Below are 12500 nucleotides of genomic sequence, written 5' to 3'. Positions count from 1 at the left end.
ATTGCAAAACCTTCAAGAATTAAACGCTTCTTGTTTTATCATCCTCATCTAAACTCATTAAGATAAAAAATATTCGATAAATTAACTGGGGTCCTTTTTCAGTACCCTGTCACAGCGCTTCAATAAGAACTCTCAATTTTTAAATGTCGATCGCTGTATTATCTCTTACGTGAGGTGCCACAATAAGACGCTATGCTGGTCATCTTAAAAGGAAAAAATGTACTACAGTATAAGTAGACCTTCCAGTACAAAAATAAAAAAAAAAGTCAGAACAACGCCACCATCCTCAACCCTACATCTCGAATGCTGTTCAGCAATTCTTTACGGATTTGGAAACTTCACGAGTGATTTATAAAGCGATTCAGGTGAAGGAATTAGTGATTATATTCCTGTGGAGAAAGCCAATGCTATGAAGGACAAGCTTCCAGGTAAAGTTTGGGAAGTAGAACTCAAGAAAATTTTCAAGAATAATCTTCCCGTCTTGTCCGACATAGGTCCAGATTATTCTTACAGATTCCATATTAGAAAGATAAGGAAAGTGTATTTAGATCCCTGGGGAGGTTCGACTGAAATAAGTACAAGCAAAGGCAAACTAGCAGACAGGGAGGCGACGCCTTACTATTATTTCTATTAATACTACCACAACTGGAAAGTGAAAATGGGGAAATTCAACATAAACGAGAACATGCACGGATGAACTACGAGACAGGGAGCTGTTACAAAGACAAATCCATTCTAATCTACGTGGAGGGTGAGGTAGATTATCCAGTCAGATGATATTTGATTTTCTTTCTTCGAATTCAAACCAAGGCTGGATCCTCGCGCACGGTTTTTTCTTAATTTATTTTTATTTCCAATTTGCTGAAGCTTTAGTTTATATATATATATATATATATATATATATATATATATATATATATATATATATATATATATATATATACACATATATAAACATACCAATAAGAAGGACATGTTATTTTTTTCTTGCTCATGGGTAAAACTTCCTGTGATTGTCAAGCTCAGATTACACTCGCTAACAATGTTTTACAAACAATACATTCAATCTGTTTCAACTCGTTTGAGATCAGTTTGTACAAAATGCTTCATAGTTTCGTTTGCAGCCTATTTGAAAAGCGGGTTTGCGACAGATAAGAAGGAATTTGTAAAGTTAAATGTCTGTGTTCTAGATTCTGAACGGTGAACAGCGTATACATTGTATCAGTGAATTGACCGGTGACTAGAAAATATCTGTAGTAATGACTCACAAGTACATCCCAAGATGTACAGTAGCCATCTGAAAACGAAGTCCTCTTTCCTTATCTGAACTACCCCATCTGTGATATAGAGCGCCCCCCCCCCCCCCCCACCCCCGCCAAAAAAAAAAAATCTTGAATGTATCATCACCAGAAACAGAAGAAAAAGGCAAAACAGGAAAATGTAATTTAGCGTCCACTCAGTGGAGCTTTCAGCGTAACAGGAACAGCACACACGCACAAACAAACAAACAAATCACACACGAGACCAAGAGTATAGATTGAAAAGGCGTCGTGAAGCCGTCAGACACTTTTGTCAACATTGTTAATTGCATTGAGTGAAAATGACCAGTTTGACAAAACTGTGCTTCCATCAGCAGTCGAGTGTTGACGTGGGTGAGATAACCAAGCAGTTTTCTATCTTCATTTTTAATCCCCAACTCCCTTTCCTTCCCCAACCTTTTTTTTTATTTTCTCTCTTCAGATTTGGAGCATAACTCAGAAAAAAGGAAATGGACAAATGGACGAGCTCGGATAATTGCTGGATAAAACTTCAAACTCAAAGTTTTCTTGAGCACGAGAAAGGATTAGAAATCATTCACTTATCGTACTACCATTTATTTTGGCCCTTTTCAGTTTCCTATATGAAAGTAAAAACTTTGAAGAGTTGCTAATTGATTGAATCACTGAAATTAGGATTTGAATATGCACCGAGTTAAAATGTAGTATGATTTGAAATGAATGAAATATATTTGAAATATAAATGCGCTCATAAGTACAAATAGCAATACACAATCACACATAAACACGCAAACACACCCACCCACCCACACACACACACACAATATAATATACATACATACATACATATATTATATATATATGATATATATATATATATATCTATATATATATATATATATATATATATATATATATATATATATATATATATATATATTATACATATATATATATAAATGCTTAAAATCACAGTAGTAGCATGCATGTGACTTCATTAAATAAGCGGAAGACCACAGGAAAAATGATAGTCAGAAAATCCTTATATTGGGAGAAGAAAACGAAAGACGAAACCCTTAGATGATCTTAATTGGTAAAGGGAAAAGGTCAATAAGGGTCAAGTCCCACTTGTTCACAAAAAGCAAGTTTGTGGGAGCTTTTTGCATCTTCACATTTCCTTTCCCAATTTCGTCTGAATTGACTTGGTGACCATTTGAGAACGGAAGTTCAACCTATATTTCTAGATAAGGGTCAACTTGTATTCTGCTATTTGTCACTTAATATTAAATTCACATCAGAAGGCTTAACGAATATCCTTTCAAAACTGGGGATGGAAAGGATCGCCTCATAACACCTCAAACACAGACGAAGGAAGGACGAGGGCAGAGGGGCAAAGAAACTTGCACTAGACCTTCTTATTGGCGCTGTGATAGCAGCAATAGTTGGAAATGGTTCTGAGAGTCCCTGGAGTGGCGGAGTGACCAACAGAATAAGTGATAAAAATAAGGATTGTTTGCCTCAAGAAATGCTGTGGGCAGTCATATTTTCTATCATTTTTTATTTCTTTAAGCATCACTTTCTGAGATAATTTCTCCGGAAAGTATTTTTTTTTTCTACGAATATAGATTCGAAAGTGAATGCTAACCTGACGCATTCGTCGGTCTGAAACCAAAAAGAATGCCACAGTATTCAGGAAAATGGAAAGACAAGCAAGAAAAAAAAAAAGACGAAAATATGCTGAGCCATTCGAACGCGCACCAGATTGACTAAGCATCAAAAGTGTAGGAAACTTCCTCCGTTGGAGGGCAATTGAACCGGAACAAACATTTTTATAGTAACGAAACCGGAAGCAAGATAATACAAAGCTGTATAATTTGACCGTTGTGATATCGTCTCGTTTTCGAAGAAAGCTTCTTCTGGTGTATTTCTGGCGGAACTTCGATGCAAAAAAACTCGAGGATGATGAAAGACAAACTTTGAATGGATTTCTGAGTGAGGGGGCTTGTAGTCTGGTGGCAGAATGAGGATTTTTTGCCTGGGTGTGTTTTGGCGTACATACAATGTTTTATTGGTGATTCTGGTAAAACAAACCATACAGGACCCAAATCCGTGTGATGCCACTCTGTCATTTTTTTTACCGCCAAAATTCAAAATGGCCGAAGCCGAGATCACCGAAATTCAATTTTCGCCTATACCTTCGCCAAAAATGGACATAGAGATCTGATTTTGGTGTCTAAACATATGTTTTAAGGGTCTGGGAATCCATTAGAACACACAAATAAACTCTATCTCCCCTCTGATGATTTGTTTTACCGCACAGTACAGTCATTGGCATAGAACGCATAGTAGAATAGTTGTTCTTATGGGCATGGTCTCTGTTGCTTTTAAAATATTTCCTACACAATGTACCTCTGACCGCTGGCGTATATTTAATCATGCTAATATTGCTTCTACTATTGCAGAAACCTAATAACATAACTACTATAAACTCGCTTTCTATCATATATTCCTTTGGTGATGGTGTATCCTTATTTTCAGGCTGTCAAACAAGATGGATTCTTCATTACAGCCCAACACCGCTTGCCTTTTGGAAAGTTGCATGAACTGTAGTGATAGTGAAGCACCTCTAACAGTTGCGGGACCCGACAGACTCAATTCCATTATAGCTGCTAGTCAACGTAGGGGTGATGGGCTGCATACTCATTGACATCCACATTACAAGATACATCTAGATCATTGTTCGTGCATAGAAACTGTGCTTCAACATACACATCAAAGACTCACATAAAACGCTTCTTACAAAAACAGAGGAAATTGTCAGAAGAACCAGATGTGAAACGATCTCGGCGTTCGACTATCACACCCTTCAAATTCAAAGAGCATTGTTTTAATATGTGGTGAACAGTGTTCTTCAGAACCAGATTCGAAAAACAAAAAACCCTGAACGATGGCGCCGTGTCGTTCAATGCCGAACTGCTGATCGCGGACATAACCAAGACCTTGAAGGATGTTATCCTGAAAGCATGTGATGCGCGAAATGATGAGTGGGCACAACAAGTACGCATCAGGGTGGAAGGTGCTGTCAGCGACTTACATGCTGCTTGATGCTCAAGTACCACAAAAATGTATGTCAACTTTTCGTGGTTCTCGCAACATCCATTTTGCTTCTCATAAGCCTGTACAAGTTGAAGATGAAGCTTTCAACGGAGTCATACATGATCTAAATGAAGACCGTACATGCATCTGGAACTCCATAGAACTGCATGAACAATACATTGCTCACAGAGGAGAGTCCCTGACACGCCGCAATCTGATGTCGAACTGTCACAACATTTTGGACATGATATTCTGGTCCTGTCCGGTGCGGGTGTAGCGAGTATTCTCTCGTTCAGGAGTAATCGTCTAGCATTCTGAAGCTCGTGGCAATTGATGAAGACGATGACGATGCAGCAGTATCGAAGGTGGCAAAGCTCATTGTCGCTGAAACTAAGACACTCAAACATGACAAGTCCAAATACCAAACTAGACTCAGCTTAGAAAACTCACTGATGATGCAAGCCAAACCAAACCCGCTGCACCTGATGTCCCTGCTCTCCACTAAATTAGACTCCACATTACCTGCAGCTATGATAGGAAACATCGCAACTAGTATCGTTACAAACAGACACACAACTTTGCAGGTCTTGCTTGGCGTTACAGTCAGAGAGAAGTCCCTCATTGAATGTCTACATAACTTCCGAGTCACGGCGTTGTATGATGAAATACTGCGATTCAAGGCCTCTGTAGCCTGGCTTATGGAATGCTATTTGGATGGACATGTTCATCGAGTCAACCTTTATGCGTTTACGGCCACAGTCCAGGTGGTATCATCGGCATCACCTTGAAACCTTCAACTCTAAAGAGATGGGCACTCAGTCCTCCATGTTTGCAGCAACATTGTACAAGATGTCTCAGAGAATGGGAAATGAGAATCATCAGGTACCAGTTACAGTGCACAAGGAAGAGATGCCAGCCCGAAAGAAAACAGATGCTGCTGACAGAGAGAAGCTTCGTGAGAGATTGATCACGTGCATTGATCCTCTGAATCCAGATGATCACCCAGACCAGCTTGTCAATATCGTTACCGGGAAGCTTGCTCCAGCTGCTGTGAATGCCGATACTGCTGCTAAGATCGGGCTTCAACAGATGAAAGATTATGAAGATCATTGGCGAGTAGCTTTCATAAACCTCTCAGCAAAAAAGTTGTCACCATGTCACCAGCCAGCCGCAAGCATGTAAAAGTCGGACAAGAGGATGTGTATGACCCAAACCTTATATACTCGAGAGTACTGGGACTTCAGCATGTGAGGGACGTCAATCTCAAAGATGTCATGAAGTTTGAGCTAGCTGCAACACCTCCATCTATGTTTGAGGAAAACGGCGACATGCGCATCACGAAGACAAAGTCAATCCTGAAGAAGAAACTCCAAGTAGAGGTATCCGATCGATTGTCATCCAGTCCAGATGCATTCATAATTGACGGTTGTGCAGTGTTATGGGTTATTCGGTGGCCAACCAAGGGAACAGTGGAGGACTTCATCTTGAACCTGCTTATGGCTACGTGAATGAAAGGTTGAAGTCATGCAATACATACTTGGTGTTCGACAGATACTATGAGAAAAGTATAAAGAACGCAACACACACAGCACGTGCCAGCAAGGAGGCAAGCCGTCGACACAAATTGGACCTGCATACACCTCTCCCCGCTCAAAAGGTCGTCCTCAATGTCACGGAGAACAAACTGCAACTTATCAAGCTAATCTGTACCTACATCAAAGAGCATGCAGAACTGCTAGCCAAATAACGTGGTCGTAACTGGACAAGACCCAACTCCCATTGAGTGTCCAACGGGAAGGTGACACTGCGACATGACCTTCGTACCACTCACGAGGAAGCAGATGTTGTGATTGTCCAGCAAATGGTTCACGTAGCCCTAACAGGAGCTTCAAGCATCCGAGTCATCTCAGACGACACTGACGTGTTTGTTTTGCTGCTCCATTTCTTCAAGTCCGAATCTCTCACCTGTGATCTAGTGATGTTAGGAACCTGTCATAGCAGAACATCAGTAGATATCAAGCAAACAGTCCAGAAAGTGTGCCGACTTTGTCTCCGAGATCTTGGCTGCACATGTCGTCTCAGGGTGTGATACTGTTTCATACCTGTGGGGCATAGGCAAAGGCACGGTCGTAAATGCTTGATGATGGCTACCAGCTGAAGACCTCGGTCACCTTGATTCTGATTTCTCGGACGTCACATCAGAAGCGACATCATTCCTTGCTGCCTGTTATGGATCAAAGGAGAGCGACAACATGACAGCAGTTCGTTTCGACATTTGGTCACAAAAGATGGGAAACAAAAAACTCACGGCAGCACCACAGCTTAAGAGCCTTCCACCAACAACTGAGACGTTCACTGAACACGTCCACAGAGCCTATTTTCAAGCCGCAGGTGTGGCGTGCAGCACTTAAAGTTGACCCTCCAGCATTTCAACAACCACACACGAGTGGACAACAGACCAGACATCAAACACATTGGTATCAATACCCTTACCTCCGAATGTGGACAAGCGCCCTGGATGAGTACTCACAATGATAGATGTGGCTGCCGTTCAGTGCCGCCTTGACGCAACAGCCAAGTGCAGGTGTTCTGCAGCGAGACCTCTCGTGTTCAGTTTTTCTGCGGATGTCACGGTGCAGAAGACTGCGGCAATGATCAAAACTAAATCATCTGTCCTGGCAAATGAGGATTCGGATGAAGACTAATGATGACATTTTGGGATTGTCACAAGATTTGTGTGGTTATGTTGGCAAATTAGCATATAATTTCCGTCTTGCATACAACGGATCTCTGCTTGGTTCATTTTGACTGTTTCCGTTCTTGACTGCTGTTTGTTTCTTCATCCCTATGACTTGTTAATCACGTTAACTGTAGCATGTGAATATATATGTTTTCAGCTTAACTGTGGGATATAAGTGTGAATAAAACATTTTGCTAAACCCATATTTGTCTAAACCCTATGCAGCCATCACTGGCATCACACTTTGAGCACTTTTATCGTCGAAATGGGAAAATCTATATTCACAGAAGGCAAATAGAGTGTATTTGTGTGTTCTAATGGATTCCACCCATACCCTTAAAAACATATGTTTAGACACCAAAATCAGATCTCTATGTCCATTTTTGGCGAAGGTATAGGCGAAAATCGAATTTCGGTGATCTCGGCTTCGGCCATTTCGAATTTTGGCAGTAAAAAAAATTGCTCAAGGATGACAGAGTGGCATCACGCGGATTTGGGTTCTGTATGGTTTGTTTTACCAGAATCACCAATAAAACATTGTATGTACGCCAAAACACACCTACACCCCTCTGCACCAGACTATTGGACGTGTGGCGGTGGGTGGGGAAAGGGGGGAGGGGGGTGTTGGATAGGACTGGAAGGGGGAGGGGGTAGGGCGGGAGGAGGAGGAGGAAAAGTTGAAGAAATGTCTCACAGCAAAGCGATGGCGGTGGTCCGAAGTTTAACAAACCCGACGCTCCTGGGAGGGATAATAGTTACTCTCGTAAATAAAAATATGAATATTTGTATAATAATGCATTGTGGATCTAAATTCTACCTAATTTTCATCGTTAAAGTATATAAGAGCATTCCCGGATACAGATCCCTTTTGTATAGAACCTCACGGCGTAACTCTATCCAACCCTGGTTCACTTAGCAATATTATCTTGGGTCTTGCATCGGATGTTGGGAAACAAGTAACATCGATGAGAAGGCAGCTTTCGGGGAATCTAACCCGAAAATGCTATTATTATTATTATTATTATTATTATTATTATTATTATTATTATTATACATGCACACGGATCAGACAGTCAACAGTATGTATCCATAAAGAATGACCTGTGCAAATATGTGTTTTAAAAGGAACATCAATTGAAGATGGGTAAAAAAGAAAAAAAAGGGTAATAATTTAATATAAATGAATAAAAAAAAAGAGAAATACGTGAATATCCCACCCATGAATATAAAAGATGCTATACCGTTCACAAGGATCACGTGACTAAATGTACTGCAAGAGCCAGGAGGAAATCTTAACAAGGAAAAGAAGCCAAGCGCTTTCGTTGGGCATGTAATTATATATGAAACTTCTTCAGGATACAATAAAAAATTTTCTTCTGTACCCTGAAGAAGTGTACTATATATTAAATACACGAAAGCGTTTGGTACTCATCCCCTTTAATATTTCCTTCTGGCTCTTGCAGTATATAAAACAAGTGACAAAATATCTTTCCTTCATTAAAATTATGATAATTCAAAGCACCGTGAGGATCTCCAAGATGAACTCGGATAAATGGAGTGTTAGAAAACAAGCAATAAGAAGTTGAAATTAGATTCAATCTTGAAATGTGGGAGAAAAACTGGACGGATAAAACATTAAACTTGAAATATTTAAAGTAGAAAAGAATAGAGAAATATCAGATATGATATATAGAAAAGAAATTGAAAAGTATGAGACAAAGTCAGAAAGTAACAGAGAATACAGTTTACAAGAGAAACCCATCGGAGCGTGATGTCAACACAGAAAGCAGAGAATCTGGCCGACTCACCCAGAATAAATTACAAGACTAAACCTGGTTTACAGAATAACAGGGAAAAAGACACTCGACAACAGTTCAAAATTTTTAACCTTTCTAGTAAGCGGCCAAAAGCAGTCCCCAAGTCAAGAAATATTTCAACAGTCAGTCACCGCGGTCAGTTGAGGTCACTTACTTCGAAACGTATTATATAACTCTCCGAAAAGGAATAGACAAACCTATTAAAGGGATCGTAGCCCCTTAACTAAGCACCTGTAAACATAGGAACCTTTCCTCTGGAGGCTGTGGGATTGCTGTCAACAGCAGCCATTTATAACAACTCGATGTCAAGTTACTTTCCATAGTGCGATGCTTCTCTCCTTTCGAAGAAAGCGTCCCAAGCCTTTTATGCCCAGACCTTCGATTCTAGAACAACTCTGAAGAACGTCGAAAAGATAAGAAGTGTTTTGGGTGGGGGGAATGAGATGAGGAGGGAAAGGGGGAACTGGGGGAGGGTCGAGGAATAAGAGGAAGGGAAACGTTTCACTCTGGAAGTTTATCCAACCCAGATTCTTGGAGGTAAAAGGATAAGAGTCTTCTTAGTTCATACAAGAAATGGTTAACATTAAAGTTATTTTGAAGTTATTCATTTAGTGTCAAGTTATAAATAATATGGACGTTTTGTCAGTTTCTAAACTAAGTGGCATTTATTTTTAATTGGAAGTTCACCTGAAAATGACAAAGGTAATTATGAAATGGATAAAGTATATTACCAAAAACACGACAGAAGAAACTATAGTCAATTAAGAAGACATTTTCCACTTTTTTCACGAGGACACTTCTAGTTTAATGAGGAAGTGAAAATAATAATATAAACGAAAACCAGGAAGTGAATACGAAACATCCAAAAGGAAAATGAAGGCAAACTTTTAATTGTGGCATCTAAAAAATACAAATTTCATAAATGATAATTATGTCATTAAGTTATAATTTATTTCTATTGAAATTAAAACTAAATGCACAGATGTCTCATTCAATAAAATAGGAAAGTTAAACTCATGTATATAAGCTGAAAAAGTACGTAATACAAAACAGTCTAAAAGAAAGTGATCATAGTGTGTGCTGGTGAAGTATGTAATATGACTTCTTAGTATTCACTATGAAACATAACCTATTTTTATGAAGCAAAACGAGAAGAGTAACGAGTTCCCAGGGGCATAATATTCGACACTTTTCATGAGGAATTGACCACATTTGTTCGCAAACATTATCTGAAATCGAAAATGAAAAATCGACCAGTCGATTCTAAGATCTACAAAGGCCTTAAAATTCGGCGCAAAAAATGGAAGCAAAGAGAACTCACAAGGAAGAAGACATCTTGGAGGAAGAATTTCCTCTGGGAGTTTCACGCGCAGAAAATGAATTATGAAAAATCGTGTAAAAATTTGTGAGTTAAATGGAAGTAACCTATTTTTGTTGATCGCTAAAATAATTATGTAATTAATGCATTGAAAGTTTTATTCAGAACCAGATTTTTTTTTCAGAATATTCAGTAAATAATCAATTTTATAAAAGATTATTCCTTTACCTATTATGCTTTGACACCGCAGAATTAATGAGGAATTGTCAATCGATTAACAATGTATCAAGTTGACGTTCCCCAAAACACTGAACTACAGAAGTTCCTCAAATTTGAAAACACTTGATTGATTGATTGATGGCAATCCAGTTGGCGAAGCCAGGCCAAATCACCAAAGACAGACTCTCAATGAGTCAACATTTATCACTTCGCCATTTTAAAACACGCTTCACTTTATCTTTATCGAGATTGTGTTTGATATTCTAAAAGACACACTTTCCAGTGCTTAGTTTAACCATTGATAATACCGTCATATTAAAGACACTACTAGTAGAGTAAAAAAAAAAAAAATAACTAATTCAAATCCACGCCAACCAATACAGAAGTAATCAATACATATTATTATTATTGGTCATTTCCGCCCTTAAGTCTTTGTTTCTCCAAGTTTCATAATTTACGAAAACGAATAGAAGACAGAGAGAGGAAAGGAAAAACATGTAATGTTCTCAGAAGGTTAAGAAGGTTAATCCTTATATATTTTGGAACCTTAATGTTGGAATGATATTCGTCACCTAAAGAAATATATGAAAAGTGATAAAGGGTTATGAAGGTCCATTTCCTGACAATGTCGTTTCGATGGTTATTCTGCAACGAAGCACCAGATCTACTGATGGTGGCTGTTAATGTTCATTTTACTGAAAGTGAAGAACCTTTGCACTGATGAAAGCATTATACGTCGGGTAGACGAACTCAAGCAATTCCTTCGCTGACTTAGGCCAGGAGTAGACGAGCCACTCTGTGGCGTCGGTATGTGGCGGGGATATGTGGCTTCCCATGGGTTTCCATTGTTTATAATAGGCTATGTCGAGCACTCATTGAAACCTGCCTTCACTACTTGTTCACCAAAACCGCATCACCAAACTGGCTGTACAAACTCCCATTCACAACATTTCGCCAATGAATTCTGCCTTCTGTAGTCAAAGCTTTGTAAAACTCCGATGCAACTCTCAAAAGAGCAAAAAGCAAAGGCAAAGCTGAGACGTAACATCACCGTCTATTCACAGACGGTCCCAATTTACAGGAACAGTAAACACACCTACTATAAAAAGGGGTTGGGGGGCGGGGGCGGGGGGGGGGGGTGTACCGGGTAAAACTTGAAAAGAAATCAGTTGCAACAGTTCCTCTTTTTCGTCGACACTGGAAATTTAATTGAAAAAATAGACTATTATGACGAACGCTGCTTCCAAGAGGAAAGAGGAAGATTATTATTTCGTTCGAGCATCTTTTTTTTTTTTCTTTTTCAGATTCGCTGTTTAAGGAAAAAGAAAATAAAAAAGGAAAGCAAAATGGGGGAATTACTGTAACCGATTTTCTGTGTGACTTTGAAATGCTATTTCCTGTACAAGTGAAGCGTAAAAAGAATTAACGTAGTGTTTGTTTTTCTTAATCATTGTTATTAACCGAAAGGTCAAGTGTTAAATGAAGGTTAAAACGACTCTTCGGTTGAAATATGATATAAATTGACAATATCATCATTACATGCAGACGCTTTACTTCATAATTGCATGGTAATTTTACCACTAAATCTGTTTTCCCTTGCCAAGAAAAAAGATACACACACACATATATATGTGTGTATGCGTGTGTGTATATATAATGTGTATACACTTCTGATTCTATCATTAACCAACCATAAAACGTTCTCGAAAAAAAAACACCACTTTTGAAACCAATTGACCACGGGGACGAAAATGTATTTTGAAATGCTATTTCAAAATACACAGAGGTACTTAAAATCTGCTGCCTAAATTCCTCAGGGAAATCTCCAGAACAGAACGAAATGTCATTTGAAATGTTTTTTGTAGCTTGAATTTTTAGTTCCATTCCATTATTGTTGACGGATGTGATTTCTCGCAATATCACGAGTAATAAGAACTGTTAAATAAACTATATCATTATATATATATATATATATATATATATATATATATATATATGTGTGTGTGTGTGTTGTGTGTGTGTGTGTGTGTGTG

The sequence above is a fragment of the Macrobrachium nipponense genome, chromosome 27 (genome assembly GCF_015104395.2).
Source record: "Macrobrachium nipponense isolate FS-2020 chromosome 27, ASM1510439v2, whole genome shotgun sequence".
Lineage (NCBI taxonomy): Eukaryota > Metazoa > Arthropoda > Malacostraca > Decapoda > Palaemonidae > Macrobrachium > Macrobrachium nipponense.
Note: the sequence above shows the minus strand (reverse complement) of the source record.